Genomic DNA, 27,706 nt, shown 5'->3' with positions numbered 1-27,706 from the left:
GTTAAATCTCTGAAAAAAGCATTGAGTAGTTGCACTGGAGGTGAGAGATTGCCAAACAGATGAATGCTTGGTAGCAATGGTAAAACCTTGAATATGATTGCAAGCCTCTCCTATTTTCTTATCTTTAAAATCATTTGAGATCTATTTCACGTTTTCTTTTCCTCTGTAAATTAAAAGGATTAATTTCCAAGCAATTGCAAATGCTAACCAATGCATTTAAAATAAACTCTTGATTTCACCATTATTCCACACTCAGTCTCTTTGGATCTCTTTTCTTAGCATCTACAACATCTCGAGAAGCCTTCAGGTTGTACAATGCAAGACTTTGAAGTTTAAATTTCACCAGCAGATGTCTTAAAGAACATTTAAAAATTCAAATAATGTAAAAGGCAACATTGACAGACCAAATTCTGACTTAAAAAGGAGATAAAATTAGAAGAAGGAAAGATTGAATTCTTTTCACCACGCCGTAAAATTGAATCTAAAAGAAGTGACGTGGATGAAGGTTCATACATTACCATAATTTCAATGAAAACAATATATAACAATATATTGTTTAGAGGAAGATTTAAAAGCTACGAACAATATTGAAAAAAAAAATAAATGGAAAAATGATTGTCCAAATGTATTGAACAATATATATGACCAAATTAAATTGAAACATCGATCCTTAACACCTCTTATCTGATAAGCCCCTCCTATCCCGCTAAATCTTTGAAAAAAAATATTGAGTAGCTGCACTGGAGGTGAGTAGCTTCTATCCATTTTCTATCTTTAATTGCTTCTTCGAAATGAACAGGGTCATCAACATGACAATATAAAGCAAACAAAGAGTTCATACCTTCATTTCCTACCTCTTGTTCATAAAGGTCACTAAAATTTTTGAACTTCTTACCTCTTTCATTTGGTGTACAAGTGCTTGAAGAAGCACTTGAATTTCCTCCTTGTGGTGTGCTTGGAGAAGCACTTTCATTTCTCCTCAAAGGTATCCCTTGCTATTCTTGTGTTGGTGCTGCTGTTTGGGGATGTATTTCAGCCATCTCCTCATCATCTTCATCATGAGCCAAAGAGTTTTTAACATTCATTGTTTTCTCTATGCTTCCATGCCAAGCTTCCTCCTAAATGAATTGAACATTTCTATTCACAATAAGCTTCTTGGTCGATGGATTATACAACCTATAAGCTTTGGATTCCTCACTGTATCCAATGAAAATGAATTTCTCCCCTTTGTTGTCAAACTTCTTACTTAGTTGGTCTAGAATGTGTGCATAAGCCACACATCCAAAAATTTTCATGCCGGTGACTTCTTGCTTTGTCCCATTCCATGCTTCTTCCAGCACTCTGTTCATAACTGCTTTTGTAGGGTATCTATTCATAATGTATGATGCACAGTGTACAACTTCATCCCAATAATCATTTGGAAAATGCTTTTCCTTTAACATACTCCTCGCCATATCCATGATTGTCCTATTTTTACTTTTGTCAACTCCATTTTGTTGCGGAGTGTACCTTGTGGTAAACTACTTATGAATTCCATTTTCTCTACAAAAACATAGAAATCTTTTGGAGATATACTCGCCTCCTCTATCAGTTCTTAGAACTTTGATATGCAGCCCGCTTTGGTTTCTACAAGTGCTTTGAAATTGAAAAATCTTTCAACACTTCACTTTTGTTCTTCAAGAAATAAACCCAAGTTTTTCTAGCAAAATCATCAATAAATGTTAGAATATAGTGGCTCCCTGCAAGTGATGGAGTTTGCATCGGTCCACATAATTTTGAGTGGACAATCTCCAAGGGTGCTTTTGCCCTTATGCTTTTCCCAGATGGAAAATTTTCTCTGTGTTGTTTCCCCAAGATACAACCTTCACAAAGGTTGTCTGCTTTCTCTATCAATGGTAATCCCCTTACCATTGCTTTTCTATTCAACAAGTTAAGACCTCCAAAGTTGAGATGTCCAAATCTCAAGTGCCACAACCAATTTTCATCCTTTGGTTCGCGTTGGAAAGCCTATTTTGTCACTGCTCCTATTTATTCTTTATTTTTTAAATCTGCCTTCATTCTGAGAAGGAACATCCTGTTCCTTGTAATCTTCACTTATGCAATACATTGTTTGCTGGGTGTTTTATCCATGATGGTGCATACATCATCCACAAAGAAAAATTGTACCCCTTTTGAATAAGTTGTCCAATACTTAAGAGGTTACATTTCATTCCAAGAACATAATAAACATCTGCTATGGTTTTCTTTTCACCTTTCTTTGTTAAGACATTTACTTCTCCTTTTCCCATAACAGAAACTTTATTATCAGTCCCTAGTGTGACTTGTGACTTAACACTCTGATCTAACATAGAAAACAGGGCTATGTTTCCTGTCATATGGTTACTGCAACCGGAGTCTAGAAACCATACATCTTCATTCTTTTCTTCAGCCATATTACTGGCTAAAAAAAAATTATTTTGGCTGATATTTTCTCTAGTGAAATTTGCACTAGTTCTATTACTCATATCATGCTGCTTCTTCCTACATTCATTTGCAAAATGCCCATATTTTTTACAATAGTGACATTGGACATTGGATTTATCATACCTTTTTCCTTGAGCATGATGTTGTCCACTTTATTAGCTGCTGCCTTGGCCTTGGTTTTGATTTGGATTGCTGCCTCTTCCTTGAGCATTTGCTCGACTATTTCTTCCACTTCTATCTTGGCTTCTGCCTCTTCCTCTCTTGTTTCCTCTGCCTTGACCTCTTCCTCTTCCAAAGGACATCTGGGTCTTAAAGACATGTTCTAGAGATGAGTTTTCTTTTCTACTCAATCTCTGCTCATGTGTTATCAGTGATGCATGTAGTTCATCAACTGAGAAGTTTGAGAGACCCTTTGTCTCTTCTATGGTGGTGACAATCACATCAAACCTTGAGGGTAGGATCCTCAATAGCTTCTTAAAAATCTTCCTTTCTTCAAGAATCTCTCCATCAGACCTTATCTGTGTGACCAGACCAATCACATGTGTGAAGAATGAGTCAATATTATTTGACTCCTTCATGCAGAGAGTCTCAAAATATATCCTCAGCAATTGTAGTTTGTTTGTCTTTACTTTCTCCATGAATTAATAGGCTATCTTGAGAGTTTCCCATGCTTCTTTGGATCTCTTAGCTGCTTTTATCCTTGGAAACACACTCTCATGCACTGCTTCATACAGGAAGTAGAGGGCCTAAGAATCCTTCTTATTATTACTCTTCAACAGATCTTTCTCTGCCTGAGTTAGGTTATTAAACTCATTTTCATCTGCTTTTTCTTCAAAACCATCCTCAACAAATTCCCATAAGTCTTGGGAAGCAAGAAAAGCTCTCATAGTTATTGCCCAATCGTCATAGTTTTTTCCATTAAGTTGTCGGAGCTGGGTATTACAGATACCCATGCTAGTGCTGGCTCCGGCCATTCTTGCACTCTTAACTATGCTTCAAAATACTTGACTGTGTATTTAAAATGACTAATTATCCTCAAAAGTGACACAAAAAACTAACTTGAGAATTACCTTGACTGAGTCTTCACTCTACTGGAGAAGCTGCTGCAGCAATAAATCCTTCCTTTAGCTTCATTCACACCTTCAAAGAGCCTAGAAAAGCTCTAATACCATGATGGGAATTTCCGATAATTCCAAACTAAGATGAACAGAGAAAAATGCTATGTTTTAACCCAGGAAACTAAAAATTTGTTTGCTGAAGACAGAGTTTTAGAACACAAATAAAAAGACTTGCATTCATTAAAAATATTGTTGTTACAAAGATGTCTTCCTCTTCTAGAGGGATTACACAAGAACACTTCAGTTCAAAAAGAGAAATTTCACTCTGTCTCTCCTTGCAAATTTCTTACACTGCTGTGTAAAATAAATACTCTGTCTCTGCTTAAGAAAAAATTAACACTGTCTTTTACTGCAAAGATTTACACTGATGTGTGTAAAATTTTCTTCATTCTTTCACGCTGCTACGTCTTGACCTATTGCATTACATATTCTCACTGCTGTAAAATTTTCTTACATTCGCTGCGGCGAGTTTTTCCCATTACCCATTATAGACACTAGAAAACCAAAAAAACATATTACATAGTCAACGTGCAACATAAAACAAAACTACACCCGTGAAAATAAAAGAAACAATAAAAATAAATATTTTACCTATGTTTACTCACTGCTGTAAGTTTATATTAATTACATTCATGGTGGTAAATTGATTTCTCATACGACCTTGGCAGTCATACGATGGTCCTTCCAAAACAAATGTGCTCCTACCAGAACCGTAGATATGCCCCAAAGTTAATCAGACGACTCTTTGCAATTCCCCAGAGGTCCCTTTCAACTGATCTTTACACGTTGGGGGATGGTGGTTTTGGAACAATGCTTGTGCCCATGTGTTAGTTGATGATTGTGATCGCTGCCCCTTGGAAAAATACCACCATTCAACAAAAGCAGTGCGGGGAAGTCTGGCGGTTTTCTGCAATAAATGCTACAACAGTTTAAATTACCATTTCAACACTCCCCTTTAATTTCAACTACTGGGTTATCAGTCATACCCAGATATTTTCTCAAAAATTCAAAACTCTTCTACCCCAATGGTTTGGTCAGAATGTCTGCAACCTACTCCTGAGTTCTGCAGTGTTGTAAAACAATTTCTCCATCGTTTACGAATTCCCTGATGTAATGAAACTTTGTGTCAATGTGTTTCATTCTCTTATGAAACACAACATTCTTGGATAATGCAATAGTGAGCTATAGTCACAAAAAATCACAGTTGCTTTAGCTTGTTCTTGGCATAAGCTCCTTAATATCCTTCTCATCCAAATTGCTTGACACGCTGCTACTGGAGCTGCCACATATTCTGCCTCTGTTGTAGACAATGCTACAATAGGTTGTTTTTTATAAGCCCATGAAATGGCTCCTGAACCCATGTGAAAAACATAATCGGATGTGATTTTCTGATCATCTACACTTCCAGCCCAATCACTATCAGTGTATCCAATTAAATATGAACATTCTGAAGTAGTATATAAAATCCCAAACCTTTTAGTACCTTTAACATACCTCAGAATCCTTTTTGCTGCCTACCAATGTGCTTCTTTTGGCCTCTCCATGAATCTGGAAATTAAACTAACAGCATACATTATATCCGACCTAGTTGTAGTGAAATACATGAGGCTGCCAACTATGCTCTTGTACAAACTAGGATCAAAGTCCTGGCTGTTGTCCTCTTTGCTGAGTTTTAATCCCATCAATGTGGGAGTGATTGTTGCCTGGCTCTCCTGCATATTAAATCTTTCCAACACTTCATTAACATATTTCGCTTGTGAGATAAAAATCCCATTTCCATTTTGTTCTACTTCTATTCCTAAGAAGTATCTCAACAAACCCATGTCAGTCATTTCAAATTCTTCTTTCATGACTATTTTGAAATTTTCAATAAGGTAATCATCATTACATGTGAAAATAACATCATCAACATATAACACAACAATTAGTAATTTACCATCCTTTTCTTTGAGGTAGAGGGTGGATTCTCCCTCACACGTTTCGAATCCAGTTTCCAGTAGATAGGAATATATCCTACTGTACCACGCTATTGGTGCTTGCTTCATCCCATAAAGAGCTTTCTTCAATCTACACACTTTTTGCTCTTGGCCTTTCTTTTCATAGCCTAGAGGTTGTTCAATGTAAACCTCTTCCTTTAACACTCCATTTAGGAATGCTGACTTCAAGTCCATTTGGTAAAATTTCCACTTGTTTTGTGCTGCTATGAATAGCACTACTCTCACTGTTTTCATTCTTTCAACCAGTGCAAAATTTTCCTCATAGTCTCTCCCATGCTGCTGCTTATATCCTTTGACAACTAGTCTTGCCTTGTGTCTTCCGATTTTTCCTTCAGCATTACTCTTGGTCTTGTAGACCCAATTAACTCCAATGACTTGTTTTCATTTTGGTAGTTCAACTAAATCCCATGTCTTGTTTCATTCTATGGCATTGATCTCCTCATCCATAGCTTCTATCCATTTCCTATCTTTAATTGCTTCTTCGAAATGAACAGGGTCATCAACATGACAATATAAAAGCAAACAAAGAGTTCATACCTTCATTTCCTGCCTCTTGTTCATAAATGTAACTTAAATTTATGAACTTCTTACCTCTTTCATTTTGTATACAAGTGCTTGAAGAAGCACTTGAATTTTCTCCTTGTGGTGTGCTTGGAGAAGCACTTTCATTTCTCCTCAAGGATGTCCCTTCCTATCCTTGTGTTGGTGCTGCTGTTTGGAGATGTATTTCAGCCATCTCCTCATCATCTTCATCATGAGCCAAATAGTTTTTAACATTCACTGTTTTCTCTATGCTTCAATCCCAAGCTTCCTCCTCAATGAACTAAACATCTGTACTCAAAATAGGCTTCTTGGTGGATGGGTTATACATCCTGTAAGCTCTGGATTCCTCACTCTATCCAATGAAAATACATCTCTCCCCTTTGCTATCCAACTTCTTCCTTAGTTGGTCTAGAATGTGTGCATAAGCCACACATCCAAAAACTTTCATGTGGGTGACTCCTTGCCTTGTCCCACTTCATGCTTCTTCCGGCACTCTATTCATGACTACGTTTGTATGACATCTATTCAAAATGTACGCTGCACAATGTACAGCTTCATCCCAATAATAATTTGGCAAATGCTTTGCCTTTAACATACTCCTCGCCATATCCATGATTGTCCTATTCTTCCTTTTGGCAACTCCATTATACTGCGGAGTATACCTAGTTGTAAACTGCTTATGAATTCCATTTTCTTTACAAAAACGTAAAAATTCTATGGAGATATAATCACCTCCTCTATCAGTTCATAGAACTTTGATATGCAGCCCACTTTGGTTTTCTATACGTGCTTCGAAACTGCAAAATCTTTCAAACACTTCGCTTTTGTTCTTCAGGAAATAAACCCAAGTTTTTCTAGTAAAATCATTAATAAATGTTAGAATATAGTGACTTCCTACAAGTGATGGAGTTTGCATCGGTCCACATAAATCTGAGTGGACAATCTCTAAGCGTGCTTTTGCTCTTATGCTTTTCCCAGATGGAAAACTTTCTCTGTGTTGTTTCCCCAAGATAAAACCTTCACAAAGGTTGTCTAGTTTCTCTATCAATGGTAATCCCCTTGCCATTCCTTTTCTATTCAAAGAGTTAAGAACTCCAAAGTTGATATGTTCAAATCTCAAGTGCCACAACCAATTTTCATCCTTTGGTTCACTTTGGAAAGCCTCTTGTGTCACTGCTGCTATTTCTTCTTTATTTTTTAAATTTTCCTTCATTCTGAGAGGGAACATCCTGTTCCTTGTCATCTTCACTTCAGCAATACATTGTTTGCTGGGTGTTTTATCCATTATGGTGCATACATCATCCAGAAAGAAAACATTGTAACCATTTTGAACAAGCTGTCAAATACTTAAGAGGTTACATTTAATTCCAAGAACATAATAAACATCTGCTATGGTTTTCTTTTCACCTTTATTTGTTAAGACATTTACTTCTCCTTTTCCCATAACAGAAACTTTATTATCAGTCCCTAGTGTGACTTGTGACTTCACACTCTGATCTAACATAGAAAACAGGGCTATGTTTCCTATCATATGGTTACTGCAACCAGAGTCTAGAAACCATACGTCTTCACTCTTTTCTTCATCCATATTACAGGCAAAAAACAAATTATTTTGGCTGATATTTTCTCTAGTGAGATTTGCACTAGTTCTATTACTCATATCATGCTGCTTTTTCCTACATTCATTTGCATAATGCCCATATTTTTTACAATAGTGACATTGGACATTGGCTTTATCATACATTTGTCCTTGAGCATGATGTTGTCCACTTTGTTGGCTGCTGCCATGGCCTTGGTTCTGATTTGGATTGCTGCCTCTTCCTTGAGCATTTGCTAGACTGTTTCTTCCACTTCTATCTTCGCTTCTGCCTCTTCCTCTCTTGTTTCCTCTGCCTTGACCTCTTCCTCTTCCAAAGGACATCCGGGTCTTAAAGGCATGTTCTAGAGATGCGTTTTCATTTCTACTCAATCTCTGCTCATGTGTTATCAATGACGCATGTAGTTCATCAAATGAGGAGTTTGAGAGATAATTTGTCTCTTCTATGTTGGTGACAATCACGTCAAACCTTGATGGTAGGATCCTCAATAGTTTCTCCACAATCCTCTTTTCTTCAAGAATCTCACCATGAGACCTTATCTATGTGACCAGACCAATCACATGTGTGAAGAATAAGTTAATATTATCTGACTCCTTCATGCAGAGAGTCTCAAAATCTCTCCTCAGCAACTGTAGTTTTGCTATCTTTACTTTCTCCATGCCTTGATAGGCTATCTTGAGAGTTTCCCATGCTTCTTTGGATCTCTTAGCTGTTGCTATCCTTGGAAACACACTCTCATGCACTGCTTGATACAAAAAGCAGAGGGCCTTAGAATCCTCCTTCTTATTGCTCTTCAACAGATCTTTCTCTACCTGAGTTAATTTATTAAACTCATTTTCATCTGTTGGTTCTTCAAAACCATCCTCAACAAATTCCCATAAGTCTTGGGAAGCAAGCCAAGCTCTCATAGTTATTGCCCAATTGTCATAGTTTTTCCCATTAAATTGTGGGAGTTGGGTATTACAGATACCCATGCTAGTGCTGGCTCCAACCATTCTTGCACTCTTAACTATGCTTCAAAATACTTGACTGTGTATTTAAAATGACTGACTATCCTCAAAAGTAACACAAAAAACTAACATGAGAAATACCTTGACTGAGTCTTCACTCTGTTGGAGAAGCTACTGCAGCAATAAATCCTTCCTTCAGCTTCTTTCACACCTTCAAAGAGCCTGGACAAGCTTTGATACCATGATGGGAATTTCTGATAATTCCAAACAAAGATGAACAGAGAAAAATGCTCTGTTTTAACCGAGGAAACTAGAAATTTGTTTGCTGAAGACAGAGTTTTAGAACACACATAAAAAGACTTGTATTCATTAAAAATGTTGTTGTTACAAAGATGTCTTCCTCTTCGAGAGGGATTACACAAGAACGCTTCAGTTCCAGAAAATAAATTTCACTATGTCTCTCCTTGCAAATTTCTTACACTGCTGTGTAAAAAAAAATACTCTGTCTCTGCTTAAAAAAAAATTAACATTGTCTTTTACTGCAAAGATTTAAGCTGCTGTGTGTAAAATTTTCTTCATTCTTTCACGCTGTTGCGTCTTGACCTATTGCATTACATAATCTCACTGCTATAAAAATTTTCTTACATTCACTGTAGCGAGTTTTCCCATTACCCATTACACACACTAGAACAACAAAAAAAACATATTACATAGTCAACGGGCAACATAAAACGAAACTACACCCGTGAAAATAAAAAAAAAAACAATAAAATTAAATGTTTTACCTATGTTTACTAACCGTCGTAAGTTTATATTAATTACATTCATGGTGGTAAATTGATTTCTCATATGGCCTTGGTAGTCATACGATGGTCCTTGCAAAAAAATGTGCCGCTACCAGAACCGTAGATCTGCCCCAAAGTTAATCGGACGACTGTTTGCAATTCCCCGGAGGTTCCTTTCAACCGAGCTTTATGCGTCGCTGGATGGTGGTTTTGGAACAGTGCTTGTGCCCACGTGTTAGTTGATGATTGTGATCATTGCCCCTTGGAAAAATACCACCATTCAACAAAAGTGGTCCGGTGAAGTCTGACGGTTTTCTGCAATAAATGCCACAACAGTTTAAATTACCATTTCAACACTCCCCTTTAATTTCAACTGTTGGGCTATCAGTCATACCCATAAATTTTCTCAAAAATTCAAGACTCTTCTACCCCAATGGTTTGCCCAGAATGTTTGCAACCTGCTCCTGAGTTCTGCAGTGTTGTAAAACAATTTCTCCATCATTTACCAATTCCCTGATGTAATGAAACTTTATGTCAATGTGTTTTGTTCTCTTATAAAACACTTCATTCTTGGATAATGCAATAGCTGAGCTATTTTCACAAAAAAACATAGTTGCTTTAGCTTGTTCTTGGCATAAGTTCGTTAACATCCTTCTCATCCAAATTGCTTGACACGCTGCTGCTGTAGCTGCCACATATTCTGCCTCTGCTATAGACAATGCTACAATATGCTATTTTTTAGAAGCCCATGAAATGGCTCCTGAACCCATGTGAAAAGCATAACCAGATGTGCTTTTCCGATCATCTACACTTCCAGCCCAATCACTATCAGTATATCCAATTAAATCTGAACATTCTGAAGTAGTATATAAAATGCCAAACCTTTTAGTACCTTTAACATACCTCAGAATCCTTTTTGTTGTCTGCCAATGTGTTTCTTTTGGCCTCTCCATGAATCTGGAAATTAAACTAACATCATACATTATATCCGGCCTAGTTGCAGTCAAGTACATGAGGTTGCAAACTATGCTCTTGTACAAACTAGGATCAAAATCCTTGTCGTTGTCCTCTTTGCTGAGTTTCAATCTCATCATTGTGGGAGTGATTGCTAGCTTACTCTACTGCATATTAAATCTTTCCAACACTTCATTAACATATTTCACTTGTGAGATAAAAATCCCATTTCCATTTTGTTCTACTTCCTTTACTAAGAAGTATCTCAGAAAACCCACGTCAGTCATTTCAAATTCTTCTTTCATGACTATTTTGAAATTTTCAATAGGGTAATCATCATTACCTGTGAAAATAACATCATCAACATATAACACAACAATTAGTAATTTACCATGCTTTTCTTTGATGTAGAGGGTGAGTTCTCCCTCACACTTTTCAAATCCATTTTCCAGTAGATAAGAATCTATCCTACTGTAACATGCTCTTGGTGCTTGCTTCAGCCCATAAAGAGCTTCCTTCAATCTGCACACTTTGTGCTCTTGGCCTTTCTTTTCATAGCCTAGAGGTTGTTCAATGTAAACCTCTTCCTTTAACACTCCATTTAGAAATGCTGACTTCACGTCCATTTGGTAAACTTTCCACTTGTTTTATGCTGCTATGGATAGCACTGCTCTCACTGTTTCCATTCTTGCAACTGGTGCAAAAGTTTCCTCATAGTCTCTCCCATGCTGCTGCTTATATCCTTTGACAACCAGTCTTGCCTTTTGTCTTCCTATTTTGCCTTCAGCATTACTCTTGGTCTTGTAGAACCATTTAACTCCAATGACTTCTTTTCCTTTTGGTAGTTCAACTAAATCCCATGTCTTGTTCCTTTCTATGGCATTGATCTCCTCATCCATAGCTTCTATCCATTTCCTATATTTAATTACTTCTTCGAAATGAACAGGGTCATAAACATGACAATATAAAGCAAACAAAGAGTTCATAGCTTTATTTGCTGCCTCTTGTTCATAAATGTCACTTAAACTTCTGAACTTCTTACCTCTTTCATTTGGTGTACAAGTGCTTGAAGAAGCACTTGAATTTCCTCCTTGTGGTGTGCTTGGACAAGCACTTTCATTTCTCCTCAAGGGTGTCCCTTGCTATCCTTGTGCTGGTTCTGCTATTTGGGGATGTATTTCAGCCATCTCCTCATCATCTTCATCATGAGCCAGAGAGTTTTTAACATTCATTGTTTTCTCTATGCTTCCATCCCAAGTTTCCTCCTCAATGAACTGAACATATCTACTCACAATAAGCTTCTTGGTAGATGGGTTATACAACCTATAGGCTTTGGATTGCTCACTATATCCAATGAAAATACATTTCTCCCCTTTGCTCTCCAACTTCTTCCTTAGTTGGTCTGGAATGTGTGCATAAGCCACACATCCAAAAAATTTCATGTGGGTGACTCGTTGCTTTGTCCCACTCTATGCTTCTTTCGGCACTCTGTTCATGATTGCTTTTGTAGGGAATCTATTCAAAATGTACACTGCATAGTGTATAGCTTCATCCCAATAATCATTTGGAAAATGCTTTGCCTTTAACATAATCGTCCCCATATCCATGATTGTCCTATTCTTCCTTTCGACAACTCCATTTTGCTGCGGAGTGTACCTAGTGGTAAACTGCTTATGAATTCCATTTTCTCTACAAAAACATATAAATTATTTGGAGATATACTCACCTCCTCTACCAGTTCTTAGAACTTTGATACGCAGCCCGCTTTTGTTTTCTACAAGTGCTTTCAAATGCAAAATCTTTCAAACACTTCGCTTTTGTTCTTCAGGAAATAAACCCAAGTTTTTCTAGTAAAATCATCAATAAATGTTAGAATATAGTGGTTGCCTACAAGTGATGGAGTTTGCAGCGGTCCACATAAATATGAGTGGACAATCTCTAAGGGTGCTTTTGCCCTTATGCTTTTCCCAGATGGAAAACTTTCTTTGTGTTGTTTCCCTAAGATACAACCTTCACAAAGGTTGTCTTGTTTCTCTATCAATGGTAATACCCTTACCATTCTTTTTCTATTCAACAAGTTAAGACCTCCAAAGTTGAGATGTCCAAATCTCAAGTTCCACAACCAATTTTCATCCTTTGGTTCGCTTTGGAAAGCCTCTTGTGTCACTGCTGTTATTTCTTCTTTATTTCCTAAATTTGCCTTCATTCTGAGAGGGAACATCCTATTCCTTGTCATCTTCACTTCAGCAATACATTGTTTGTTGGGTGTTTTATCCATGATGGGGCATACATCATCCACAAAGAAAACATTGTACCCCTTTTGAACAAGTTGTCCAATACTTAAGAGGTTACATTTTATTCCAGTTCACCTTTCTTTGTTAGGACATTTACTTCTCCTTTTCCCATAACAGAAACTTTATTATCAGTCCCTAGTGTGACTTGTGACTTCACACCCTGATCTAACATAAAAAAATAGGGCTATGTTTCCTATCATATGGTTACTGCAACCAGAGTCTAGAAACCATACATCTTCACTCTTTTCTTCAACCATATTACAGGCTAAAAACAAATTATTTTGGCTGATATTTTCTCTAGTGAAATTTGCACTAGTTCTATTACTCATATCATGCTGCTTCTTCCTACATTCATTTGCATAATGCCTATTTCTTTTACAATAGTGACATTGGACATTGGATTTATCATACCTTTGACTTTGAGCATGACATTGTCCACTTTGTTGGCTGTTGCCTTGGCCTTGGTTTTGATTTGGATTGCTGCCTCTTCCTTGAGCATTTGCTGGACTGTTTCTTCCACTTCTGTCTTGGCTTCTGCCTCTTCCTCTCTTATTTCCTCTGCCTTGACCTCTTCCTCTTCCAAAGGACATCTGGGTCTTAAAGGAATTTTCTAGAGATGAGTTTTCATTTCTACTCAATCTCTGCTCATGTGTTATCAGTGATGCATGTAGTTGATCAACTGAGAAGTTTGAGAGATCCTTTGTCTCTTCTATGGTGGTGACAATCACATCAAACCTTGAGGGTAAGATCCTCAATGGTTTCTCCACAATCCTCCTTTCTTCAAGAATCTCTCCATGAGACCGTATCTGTGTCACCAGACCAATCACATGTGTGAAGAATGAGTCAATATTATCTGACTCCTTCATGCGGAGAGTCTCAAAATCTCTCCTCACCAACTGTAGTTTTGTTGTCTTTACTTTCTTGATGCCTTGATAGGCTATCTTGAGAGTTTCCCATGCTTCTTTGGATCTCTTAGCTGCTGCTATCCTTGGAAACACACTCCCATTCACTACTTGATACAAAAGGTAGAGGGCCTTAGAATCCTTCTTTTTATTGCTCTTCAACAGATCTTTCTCTACCTGAGTTAAGTTATTAAACTCATTTTCATCTGCTGGTTCTTCAAAACCATCCTCAACAAATTCCCATAAGTCTTTGGATGCAAGAAAAGCTCTCATAGTTATTGCCCAATAGTCATCGTTTTTCCCATTAAATTGTGGGAGTTGGGTATTACAGATACCCATGGTAGTGCTGGCTCAAGCCATTCTTGCACTCTTAACTATGCTTCAAAATACTTGACTGTGTATTTAAAACGACTGACTATCCTCAAAAGTAACACAAAAAACTAACTTGAGAAATACCTTGACTTAGTCTTCACTTTGCTGGAGAAGCTGCTGAAGTAATAAATCCTTCCTTCAGCTTCTTTGGCACCTTCAAAGGGCCTGGACAAGCTCTGATACCATGATGGGAATTTCTGATAATTCCAAACAAAGATGAATAGAGAAAAATGCTTTGTTTTAACCCAGGAAACTAAAAATTTGTTTGCTGAAGACAGAGTTTTATAACACACAAAAAAAGGCTTGTATTCACTAAAAATATTGTTGTTACAAAGATGTCTTCCTCTTCCAGAGGGATTACACAAGAACGCTTCAATTCCAAAAAATAAATTTCACTCTGTCCCTCCTTGCAAATTTCTTACACTACTATGTAAAAAAAAATACTCTATCTCTGCTTAAAAAAAAATTAACACTGTCTTTTACTGCAAAGATTTACACTACTGTGTGTAAAATTTTCTTCATTCTTTCACGCTGCTGCGTTTTGACGTATTGCAATACATATTCTCACTGCTGTAAAAAATTTCTTACATTCACTGCAACGAGTTTTTCCCATTACCCATTACACACACCAGAACAACAAAAAAACATATTACATAGTCAACAGGAAACATAAAACAAAACTACACCCGTGAAAATAAAAAAAAAAACTATAAAATTAAATATTTTACATACGTTTATTGACCGCTGTAAGTTTATATTAATTACATTCATGGTAGTAAATTGATTTCTCATACTGCCTTGGCAGTCATATGATGGTCCTTCCAAAAAAAATGTGTCGCTACCAGAACCGTAGATCTGCGCCAAAGTTAATCGGACGATTGTTTGCAATTCCCCAAAGGTCCCTTTCCATGGAGCTTTACACGCTGGGGGGTGGTGGTTTTGGAATAGTGCTTGTGCCCACATGTCAGTTGATGATTATGATCGCTGCCCCTTGGAAAAATACCACCATTCAACAAAAGCAGTGCAGGGAAGTCTGGCATTTTTCTGCAATAAATGTCGCGACAGTTTAAATTACCATTTCAACACTCCCCTTTAATTTCAACTACTGGGTTATTAGTCATATCTAGACATTTTCTCAAAAATTCAAAGCTCTTCTACCCCAATGGTTTGGTCAAAATTTCTACAACCTGCTCCTGAGTTCTGTAGTGTTGTAAAACAATTTCTCCATCATTTACCAATTCCCTGATGTAATGAAACTTTGTGTCAATGTGTTTCGTTCTCTTATGAAACACAACATTCTTGGATAATGAAATAGCTGAGCTATTGTCAAAAAAAATCACAGTTGCTTTAGCTTGTTCTTGGCATAAGCTCCTTAACATCCTTCTCATCCAAATTGCTTGACACGATGTTGTTGTAGCTGCCACATATTTTTCCTCTGCCGTAGACAATGCTACAATAGGTTGTTTTTTAGAAGCCCATGAAATGGCTCCTAAACCCATGTGAAAAAAATAACCGGATGTGCTTTTCCAATCATCTACACTTCCAGCTCAATAAATATCAGTGTATCCAATTAAATCTGAACATTCTGAAGCAGTATACAAAATTCCAAACCTTTATTACCTTTAACATACCTCAGAATCCCTTTTGCTGCATGCCAATGTGCTTCTTTTGGCCTCTCCATGAATCTAAAAATTAAACTAACAGCATACAATATATCTGGCCTAGTTGCAGTCAAATACATGAGGCTGCCAACTATGCTCTTGTACAAACTAGGATCAAAATCCTTGTTGTTTTCCTCTTTGCTGAGTTTTAATTCCATCACTGTGGGAGTGATTGCTGCCTTGCTCTCCTGCATATTAAATCTTTCCAACACTTCATTAACATATTTCGCTTCCGAGATAAAAAAACCCATTTCCATTTTTTTCTACTTCTATTCCTAAGAAGTATCTCAGCAAGCGCATGTCAGTCATTTCAAATTCTTCTTTCATGTCTATTTTGAAATTTTCAATAAGGTAATCATCATTACCTATGAAAATAACATCATTAACATATAACACAACAATTAGTAATTTATAATCCTTTTCTTTGATGTAGAGGGTGGGTTCTCCCTCACACTTTTCAAATCCATTTTCCAGTAGATAGGAATCTATCCTACTGTACGACGCTCTTGGTGCTTACTTCAGCCCATAAAGAGCTTTCTTCAATCTGCACACTTTGTGTTCTTGGCCTTTCTTTTCATAGCCTAGAGGTTGTTCAATGTAAACCTCTTCCTTTAACACTCCATTTAGGAATGCTGACATCACGTCCATTTGGTAAACTTTCCACTAGTTTTTTGCTGCTATGGACAACACTGCTCTCACTATTTCCGTTCTTGCAACTGGTGAAAAAGTTTCCTCATAGTCTCTCCCATGTTGCTGCTTATATCCTTTGACAACTAGTCTTGCCTTATGCCTTCCTATTTTACCTTCAACATTACGTTTGGTCTTGTAAACCCATTTAACTCCAATGACTTCTTTTCCTTTTGGTAGTTCAACTAAATCCCATGTCTTGTTTCTTTCTATGGCATTGATCTCCTCATCCATAGCTTCTATCCATTTCCTATCTTTAATTACTTCTTCGAAATGAACAGGTGCATCAACATGACAATATAAAGCAAATAAAGAGCTCATACCTTCATTTGTTGCCTCTTGTTCATAAATATCACTTAACTTTCTGAACTTCCTACCTCTTTCATTTGGTGTACAAGTGCTTGAAGAAGCGCTTGAATTTCCTCCTTGTGGTGTGCTTGGAGGAGCACTTTCATTTCTCCTCAAGGGTGTCCCTTGCTGTCCTTGTGTTGGTGCTGCTATTTGGGGATATATTTCAGTCATCTCCTCATCATCTTCATGATGAGCCAAAGAGTTTTTAACATTCACTATTTTCTCTATGCTTCCATCCCAAGATTCCTCCTCAATGAACTGAACATCTCTACTCACAATAAGCTTCTTGGTGGATGGGTTATACAACCTATAGGCTTTGGATTCCTCACTGTATCCAATGAAAATACATTTTTCCCCTTTGCTATCCAACTTCTTCCTTAGTTGGTATGGAATGTGTGCATAAGCCACACATCTAAAAACTTTCATGTGGCTAACTCCTTGTTTTGTCCCACTCCATGCTTTTTCCGGCACTCTGTTCATGACTACTTTTGTAGGGAATCTATTGAAAATGTATGCTGCATAGTGTACAACTTCATCCCAATAATCATTTGGAAAATTCTTTGCCTGTAACATACTCGTCACCATATCTATGATTGTCCTATTCTTCTTTTTGGCAACTCCAGCTGCAGAGTGTACCTAGTGGTAAACTGCTTATTAATTCCATTTTCTCTACAAAAATGTAGAAATTCTTTGGAGATATAATGACATCCTCTATCAGTTCTTAGAACTTTGATATGCAGCCCGCTTTGGTTTTCTACAAGTGCTTTGAAATTGCAAAATCTTTCAAACACTTCGCTTTTGTTCTTCAGGAAATAAAACCAAGTTTTTCTATTATCATCAATAAATGTTAGAATATAGTGGTTGTCTACAAGTGATGGAGTTTGCATCGGTCCACATAAATCTGAGTGGAAAATCTCTAAGGGTGCTTTTGCCCTTATGCTTTTCCCAGATGGAAAACTTTCTTTGTGTTGTTTCCCCAAGATACAACCTTCACAAAGGCTGTATGGTTTCTCTATCAATGGTAATCCCCTTACCATTACTTTGCTATTCAACAAGTTAAGACCTCCAAAGTTGAGATGTCCAAATCTCAAGTGCCACAACCAATTTTCATCCTTTGGTTCTCTTTGGAAAGCCTCTTGTGTCATTGCTGCTATTTCTTCTTTATTTTTTAAATCTGCGTTCATTCTGGGAGGGAACATCCTATTCCTTGTCATCTTCACTTTAGCAATACATTGTTTGCTGGGTGTTTTATCCATGATGGTCCATACATCATCCACAAAAGAAACATTGTACCCCTTTTGAACAAGCTCTCCAATACTTAAGAGGTTGCATTTCATTCCAGGAACATACTAAACGTCTGCTATGGTTTTCTTTTCACCTTTCTTTGTTAAGACTTTTACTTCTCCTTTTCCCATAACAGAAACTTTATTATCAGTCCCTAGTGTGACTTGTGACTTCATACTCTAATCTAACATAGAAAACAAGGCTATGATTCTTGTCATATGGTTACTGCAACCAGAGCCTAGAAACCATACATCTTCACTCTTTTCTTTAGCCATATTACACGCTAAAAACAATTTATTTTGGCTAATATTTTCTCTAGTGAAATTTGCACTAGTTCTATTACTCATATCATGTTGTTTCTTCATACATTCATTTGTATAATGCCCATATTTTTTACAATAGTGACATTGGACATTGGATTTATCATACCTTTTTCCTTGAGCATGATGTTGTCCACTTTGTTGGCTGCTGCTTTGGCCTTGGTTCTGATTGGGATTGTTGCCTCTTCTTTGAGTATTTGCTGGATTATTTCTTCCACTTCTGTCTTGGCTTCTACCTCTTCCTCTCTTGTTTCCTCTGCCTTGACCTCTTCTTCTTCCAAAGGACATCTGGGTCTTAAAGGCATGTTCTAGAGATGAGTTTTCATTTCTACTCAATCTCTGCTCATGTGTTAACAGTGATGCATGTAGTTCCTCAACTGAGAAGTTTGAGAGATCCTTTGTCTCTTCTATGGTGGTGACAATCAAATCAAACCTTGAGGGTAGGATCCTCAATAGTTTCTCCACAATCCTTCTTTCTTCAAGAATCTCTCCATGAGACCTTATCTGTGTAACCAGACCAATCACATGTGTGAAGAATGAGTCAATATTTTCTAACTCCTTCATGTAGAGAGTCTCAAAATCTCTCCTCAGCAACTATAGTTTTGTTGTCTTTACGTTCTCCATGCCTTGATAGGCTATCTTGAGAGTTTCCCATGCTTCTTTGGATCTCTTAGCTGCTGCTATCCTTGGAAACACACTCTCATGCACTGCTTGATACAAAAAGTAGAGGGCTTTAGAATCCATCTTCTTATTTCTCTTCAACAGATCTTTCTCTGCCTGAGTTATATATTAAACTCATTTTCATCTGCTGGTTTTTTAAAACCATCCTCAACAAATTCCCATAAGTCTTGGGAAGCAAGAAAATCTCTCATAGTTATTGTCCAATAGTCATAGTTTTTCCCATTAAATTGTGGGAGCTGGGTATTATAGATATTCATGCTAGTGCTAGCTCTAGCCATTCTTGCACTCTTAACTATTCTTCAAAATACTTGACTGTGTATTTAAAATGACTGACTATCCTCAAAAGTAAAACAAAAAATTAACTTGAGAAATACCTTGACTGAGTCTTCACTCTACTGGAGAAGTTGCTGCAGCAATAAATCCTTCCTTCAGCTTCTTTGACACCTTCAATGAGACTGGATAAGCTCTGATACCATGATGGGAATTTCTGATAATTCCAAACAAAGATGAATAGAGAAAAATGTTCTGTTTTAACCCAGGAAACTAAAAATTTGTTTGTTGAAGATAGAATTTTAGAACACACATAAAAAGACGTGTATCATTAAAAATATTGCTGTTACAAAGATGTCTTCCTCTTCCAGAGGGATTACACAAGAACACTTCAGTTCCAGCAAAGAAATTTCACTCTATCTCTCCTTGCAAATTTTATTACATTGCTGTGTAAAAAAAAAAATACTTTGTCTCTGCTTAAAAAATAAATAACATTGTCTTTTACTGCAAAGATTTACACTGCTGTGTCTAAAATCTTCTTCATTCTTTCACACTGCTACGTCTTGACCTATTGCATTACATATTCTCACTGCTCTAAAAATTTTCTTACATTCGCTGTGGCGAGTTTTTCCCATTACCCATTACACACACCAGAACAACAAAAAAAACATATTAGATAGTCAACGGGCAACATAAAACAAAACTACACCCATGAAAATAAAAATAAAAAACAATAAAATTAAATATTTTACCTACGATTACTGACCGCCGTAATTTTATATTAAGTACATTCATGGCGGTAAATTGATTTCTCGTACCGCCTTGGCAGTCATACGATGGTCCTTCCAAAAAAAATGTGCCACTACCAGAACTGTAGATCTGACCCAAAGTTAATCGAACGGCTATTTGCAATTCCTCGAAGGTCCCTTTCAATCGAGCTTTATGCGCCGGGGGATGGTGGTTTTGGAACAGTGCTTGTGCCCACGTGTCAGTTGATGATTGTGATCGCTGCCCCTTGGAAAAATACCACCATTCAACAAAAGCGGTGCAGGGAAGTCTGGCGGTTTTCTATAGTAAATTCTGTAGCAGTTTAAATTACCATTTCAACAACTAGAGTATTCTGAAAAGCAGGCAGTGGACTACTGGAAACCACTGTTGTCGCCATGATAACTTGAGTGTGCTGAAATGTCAACAATGAACTCTTGCTATCCACTGTTTACACCCTGATGAATGCTTTGTGAAAGGAAATTTCACGTGAGGATTTAGTAAGAATACCATTTAAGGGGGTTTAACTATGAGAGTGGTTGCATTGAATCTTTGATTTTTAGGTTCAACACCTTTATCCTTGCTGGTTAGCTATTGTTGACACCTGATCATCGAGATTGGTGTAATTCCTGGTGTCAGTTTCCTGCCTATGTTTTGCCTATTTTGCAAAACTCACACCTCTGCCATGCTCCTGAGGCCTGAACCCACTGTCATATGTGTTTTATATTCCCACTGAACAGTCGGCCCACTCGGTGGTATCGCATTGAATACTACTTGGTGGTATCGCTGGAAAGGCATTGGAAACGTAGTGGACACTCGCACATCTAGTGACAACTGTGGGATATGAACGCACACCTTTCAAACCAAAACCTTAATCTGGCGTAGCGGAAGCGCGGTGGTTCTATTCCATTGTAGTGGTATCGACCTTGGCCCCTCGGCCTCTCCCCTTAACCTCCTTGCCGTATGCAGTCAGGTGGAGATGCGGTGAGCATGGAGTCCTCGTGGAGATGGAGTGAGCATGGATTCAGAGCATTGATAAAATCAAAATCTTATGTGCAAATGGATGTATCTAGCTACTTTGTAGGCGGCCTTTTGTTTTAAATTCTCAAGTGATCGACTCTCACTGTTTTTGCAATGTGTTTTTAGTTTTGTGACTATTAATACATATTAGAAAGTTTGTTCATGTGTAATTCTATGCGGTAAAGAACCAAAAAAAAATGTTACCGCTCCCATTCACAGCCACTCCGCACTGTGTTACCGCATCCTGTGTGTAACAATTAAAGGTGCCTTTTGCTGGAACGGAAGAAACTAGTGGCGCCAAACATTGAATTGCTAATCTGTGCACCAAATGGAATTCAGTTAATGGTAGAGGGTAATCAAAAAGTTGATAGTATGAAGGGTCGTATATTTTTTATAGCACATTCTCCTGTCTTTGATCTTGAATTATATGAAGTGTCGTATTGAATTATGTGCGCTACCCATGGTTGAAAAGGAAGATATGTGTTGACTGCATTTTGATATATGGTGTGAATATTTCAAAGGTTGTGATCCATGTCGTGTTCCCAAAAGGCCTCAGGATAAATGGATTAGTATTTGTTGCAGTGTTGGTCTGCCTAAATGTTGGTTGTGCTCCAAATGGATTGGAACTTGGTTGTCTGATATTATTTATTATTTTCCAAAAGAAGCCTTAGAAACTCCTATCTGTGCAGCTTGTTTCTTAGTTTTCATAAGAATTCAGAATATTGCTAGTACAGTGCAATTTTTTACATCAAAAAATGCATTTTTTTTGCCAGCAGAAGCATTTTTACAGCACTAAGATTTTACAATGCATTCAATCATATCTATTGTGGGAATAGTTCTCACTAGCAAGGAGAACTATCCTGAGTGGTCCCGGATGATAAAACACACCCTCATTTTCAATGAGTTGTGGAAAGGAGTATGTGTTGGAGACAGAGACAAAGAGCCTGAATAGCCTACCTCAGACAAAGAGTTTTCCATTTGGGAAAATAAGAACAAGAAAACTTATGCATTAATTGCAACATCTATAAGTGAAGAGGTGAGTCACCATATTTCACCATTTTCAACTACTTTCGAAGCCTTACAAAAGCTTAAATAACTCTATGACTCACATTCTGCACTTGAAGTTGTTCAACTCATGATTAAACTCTTCACTCTTGAATTACAAAATAATGATCCTCTTGCTTTTGCATTCGAAGTAAAATCTATAATGCATGATATCAAAGCCACTAAGGTTGAATTAGATATTCCTCTTATCACTTTTGTCAAGGCACTTTATCCTACTTACTCCAATTATCTTGAGTCATTGCAAGGAAATGGAAATCTCAAAGATATTACCTTTGACTCTCGTGAAAAAATTTGCTGAAAGAGAGAAAGCTTTTGGAAAGAAGAAAACCCCTGAATCTTCTGAAGAGGCTATGTGCCTTTCTCATAAAGAAAAGAATCTTTCCCAAGATTATTCCAGAGGAAGAGGTGGTCAAAGAGGAAGAGGAAGATATTTTAGAAGCAGGGGGTAGACACTCTCAAGGAGAAAGTCAGATTTGCACTACATACGATGCAAAAGAAATGGATCACATGATGCCTCCACATGCAAGTTACCTTGGGACAAAATTGAGCAGCAAAGAAACCAACCCAAAGGTAAAACTAGTGACACAAACAAAGGTAAAACACCTCAATCCGCTCATTATATTGTGGCACAATGTAATATTGGAGTAAATGAAGATTTATTTAATGCTTCACTTGCTTCTTGGAAAAATGATTGGTTTCTTGATTCAGAAGCAACTTGCCACATGACTCATAGAAAATATTTTTTTGAAGAATTTACTGACAATGTTGATGGAGCAGTATACTTTGCAAACCAATCAAAGCTCAAGCCATCAGGGTTTGGCACAATCAGGTTTAAATTTCCTGGTCTTCCATATTTTCTTCTACATCATGTTCTATATCTCCCACAGCTGAAGAGAAACTTGTTGTTCTTGGTCCACATCCACTAGCAATGTCACTCCATTCATATGTTTGATGGCAAGATTGAGGTGAGAAAAGCATCTCACCACTCACTTGTCATGAGGGGGATAGAAGAAGAAAGGCTTCTCAAGCTGCAGGGTACCTCTGCTCGTGCACAACATTTCTCATAAAACTTTCATTATGAAGAAGGTACACTACCATCATGTTTATTATGGCATGCTAGATTTGGACATTTGAACTACGACAGACTCCACTTGAAGAAAAATGGTGTTACTGGTTTGCCTATAATTCCTAGGAAACTTAAGCAATGCGATGCTTGCATTCTAGGAAAGCATAGCAAATAATATTTTCATGATTCAAATTCAAGAGCACATAGAAAACTTGAACTCGTTCATTCAGATTTATGTGGTTCAATGCCTGTTCCTTCTACAAATGGAAATAAATATATGATGACATTTATTGATGACTACAACAGAATGTGTTGGGTTTATTTATTGAAGAACAAATCTGATGCTTTTCAAACATTCAAGAACTTTTATACATGGATTGAAAATGATGCACAATCTCATATTGGCTCTATTCACACTGATAATGGAAAAGAATATACTTATGAATTTGAAAACTATCTTCACCAACATGGGATTAATCATCAAACAACTGTGCCTTATAATCCCCAACAGAATCATGTAGCTGAAAGAATGAATAGGACAATCTTAAATATGGTGCACTCCATGATGTTTTTCAAAAATGTAAAATTGATGTTTTGGGCTGATGCAGTTCTATGTGAGGTATATATAAAGAATAGATGTCCATCTAATGCTATTAGAAACAAGACTCCCTATGAAATGTGGTATGCGCACATTGCTTCGATAAAGAATCTCAAAGTCTTTGGCTCCACCTATAATACCTTTATACCAGAGGTACATAGAAACAAACTTGGTTCGAGAAGTCGTAAGTGTATCTTCCTGGGGTATTCAAACACCTCCAAAGCATACGATCTCTATGATGAAGTCAATAAAAAGTTTGTTGTATCTAGATATGTAATATTTCTTGAAGCATCCAAAACTGACAATGTTGTTGAGCGACAGCTTGATCGCTTGGATAGATTAACAAATGAAAAATCATTTCAAGAATTTGATAATTAGATTCCACATCTTGAAGGGGGGATTCCTATACTAGATCAACCTATGGAATCTTCTCCTGAAGCACTCTCTCCCCCACATGAAACTCCAACAACAAATGATACTTTAAGTGATGTGATTGATAGAATTGGGAGACTCAATCTTGATTCAGTCCCAACTCAATCAACGGAACAGCCTGGACCATCTGAGAAGGGTCCCCTAAAGTGGCTGACAAAGACACTTGAAAGTGTTCATCCTGATGAGGTTGGAAAGACAGGAACTAAAAATTCAAATCAGCAAAATGGAGGTGATGTAGATGACTCTGACTCACCTGTTGATATGGATGTTTCTTATGATTGTGAATTGAATTTGTCTACAGATTTCGAACCAACTTCCTTCAAAGAAGTTGCTTCTCATGATGAATGGAAAGAAGCGATGCAAAAGGAGTATGATGCCCTAATAAAGAATGGCATTTGGAAGCTAGTTGATCCTCCATTAGGAACCAAACCAATTGGCTGCAAGTGGGTCTACAAGAGCAAGTATAAAGCTGATGGCTCACTTGACAAGCACAAAGCCAGGCTTGTGGAAAAGGTTTTGCATAGAAGGAAGGGGTCTATTATGAGGAGACTTTTTCCCCCATAGCAAAATGGGCTACCATCCGGACACTCTTTGCCCTAGCAGCTCAGAACAGTTGGAAAGTCCATCAAATGGATGTAAAAATTGATTTCTTGAATGGATATCTAAAAGAAAATGTTTTTATGTCCCAGCTTGAAGGATTTGTTGTGAAAGGACATGAACATAAAGTATGAAAACTTGTGAAATCCTTGTATGGCCTCAAACAAGCACCGCGAGCCTGATATGAAAAATTAACTGAGCATCTTCTGAAACTCAATTTCAAACATTATGATCTTGATGATGCAACTTTATTTGTCAAGAAAGTTGGCAAAACAGTTGTATATCTTGTGGTATATGTAGATGACCTTTTGATGACAGGGAACAATGAAAGCTACATTACATCCATAAAGAAGGGATTGAGGAAAGGTTTTGAAATGACTGATTTGGGCTATGTTCATTATTTTCTTGGTACTGAAGTAACTCAACATCCAAAGTCCATATTCCTTTCTCAAAAGAAGTACGTTGGAGATCTGTTGAATAGGTTTGGCACGACAGAATGCAATCCTCTTACTACTCCAATGGAACAGAACATAAAACTCACATCCATTTAAGGAAAAGAATTTGAGGATGCAACAAAATATAGATAGCTTGTAGGAAGTCTCAACTACCTAACTACTACTAGACCAGACATTTCATTTATTGTTGGAATCATCTCTAGGTTTATGCAAAAGCCTTGTGAGGGACATTGGTCTACTGCAAAAAGAGTTCTAAGGTACTTGAAGGGAACTCAATACTTTGGAATCAAGTATACACAGGTGCGCAACTTCAGCTTGATTGGATACTCTGATTCAGACTTTGAATGAGACAAAGGAACTGGGGTATATACCTCAGGTTATGTTATGAGTCTTGGATCAGGAGTTGCCTCCTAGAGATCACACAAACAATCAGTTCCAGCAGATTCCACAATAGAGGCAGAATATGTGGCAGCAGCTGAGGCAACAAAAGAAATTTTGTGGCTCAGGAAGATTCTCGAATATTTGCAGGTAAAAGTATAATCGACTCCACTCATGATTGATAATACCTCGGAAATAAAGTTGGCCAAGAACCCAAAGTTCCATGATCAAATGAAGCACATCAATATGAAATATCATCTGATTCGACATCATGTTGAGGCCAAACCAATCCATCTCTGCCATTGTTCCACTAATGAGCAAATTGCAGACATCTTCACCAAAGCGTTTGGAAGAGAAAAGCTTGAAAGTTTCAGAACGATGCTTGGACTCACCAACATCCCTTCCGATTAAGGGGGGAATGTTGACACCTAATCATAAGGATTGGGTGAACAACTGTAATTAATGTAAATAAATAATAGAGAAGATGGAGAGTCATCGAGAGATGAACTGAACAATCACTCCCTCCTCTATATAATAATGAACAACCTGAATGAATATCAAGATTTGATTTGAGATGTTATCTCCCGGTCTGACAGTCTTGATCTCATGGTGGACTATATATGGATCTATTCTAGGAATTTCCTCATAAGACCAAGAGAACGCATCACGAAACTCTTTGAAGAAATCAATATAAGTTTGAACTTCTTCAGGGGAACTTCTTAAGTTTGAACTTCTTATAGGGTGGGGGTCCACACGCTAATGGAAGCATTGACATCGACTGGCCTTTGAGCTAACTACTTCCACCTCGGCCACTGAGTCTACAGCACGTGGTCTCTCTCTCTCTCTCTCTCTCTCTCTCTCTCTCTATAGATATATATATATATATATATATATATATATATATCTATATATCTCTCTCTCTCTCTCTCTCTATATATATATATATATATAGATATATATAGATATTCCACATGGTAGTGAGTCAATAGTGCATGTGGGAATATAACATTGTACCAATTTACCATTTTTCTTCCATGCGTCAACAACTCAGTGGGCCAAGTGGTAATAGTCAGCTAAAAGGCCAGTTAGGGTCGGCCCTATCTATTAGTGAGGAAATTTTGTTATTTCTGGGCCCAACCCCCAACCTCCAACCTAGTTAGCGTTGATCCCCTTCATTGGTATATAAGTTACATTACTTGGGTGTAGTCTAGACCCTCACTAAATTTAAAATATTAATAAAAATTAATTTGATATATATATTAAAACACTAATATTAATTTAAAATATTAATATATAATACAAGACTATATATGTTGCAGTTTATATTATTATTAATTATTTCTTATATTTCTATTCATTTTCAAAAATAAATAAATTAATTTGTATTCTAATTTGTAATCTTGCTATATATAATAAATTTTCGAAAATCATTAATTAACATTTTCAATATTTTCTTTGGAAACAATTAAATATCATTATAGCCCCTTCATCCCCCATGTGGTAGCTTCTTAGTGGCCCACATGGAAGTAGTTGGGTCTCAACCATGATGTAGAGGCCAGATGATACAAAACATCGACTACCTTGCAAGCCCCTTCATCCTCCACGTGGCAGTATTTTCAGTGGCCCAAGCTATAGTAGTTAGCTGAAAGGCTAGTCAGAGTCAGCCCTATCCATTTGCGTATCCAATTTTGTTATTTCTAGGCCCAACCCTTAACATCCAACATAGTTGGCATCAGTCTTGTTGCTTCATACATCAACCTTCTTGACCTATGGCTGTTCCTGACCCTGACTACCTTCCGAATTCTGATTCTTTGCTCTTATACTCGTCTCGGGAAATCTACATGTAGCTAGATCATTGCTTCTTCCATTGCATAGTGATATGGAAATTCTTAGGTGTCCAATCCAGAGTTAGCATAACTAGGTCATCGTAAGGCTTGATGAATATGTGTTAACTGATTAGAACTATAAGGTTTGATTCTTGCCTATCTTTCTTTCCGCATTGGGACTCTTTGAACGATCTGAATGACCACTTCACTCGATATTTGATCTAGTAGATTTCATTAAGGCTTTCCTTTTCCTTGTGCACTTTACCCATCCAAC

This window comes from Pinus tabuliformis, chromosome 6 (assembly GCF_031772625.1).
Source record: "Pinus tabuliformis cultivar Carrire ecotype Pingquan chromosome 6, CPIR1, whole genome shotgun sequence".
Taxonomy (NCBI): Eukaryota; Viridiplantae; Streptophyta; class Pinopsida; order Pinales; family Pinaceae; genus Pinus; species Pinus tabuliformis.
Note: the sequence above shows the minus strand (reverse complement) of the source record.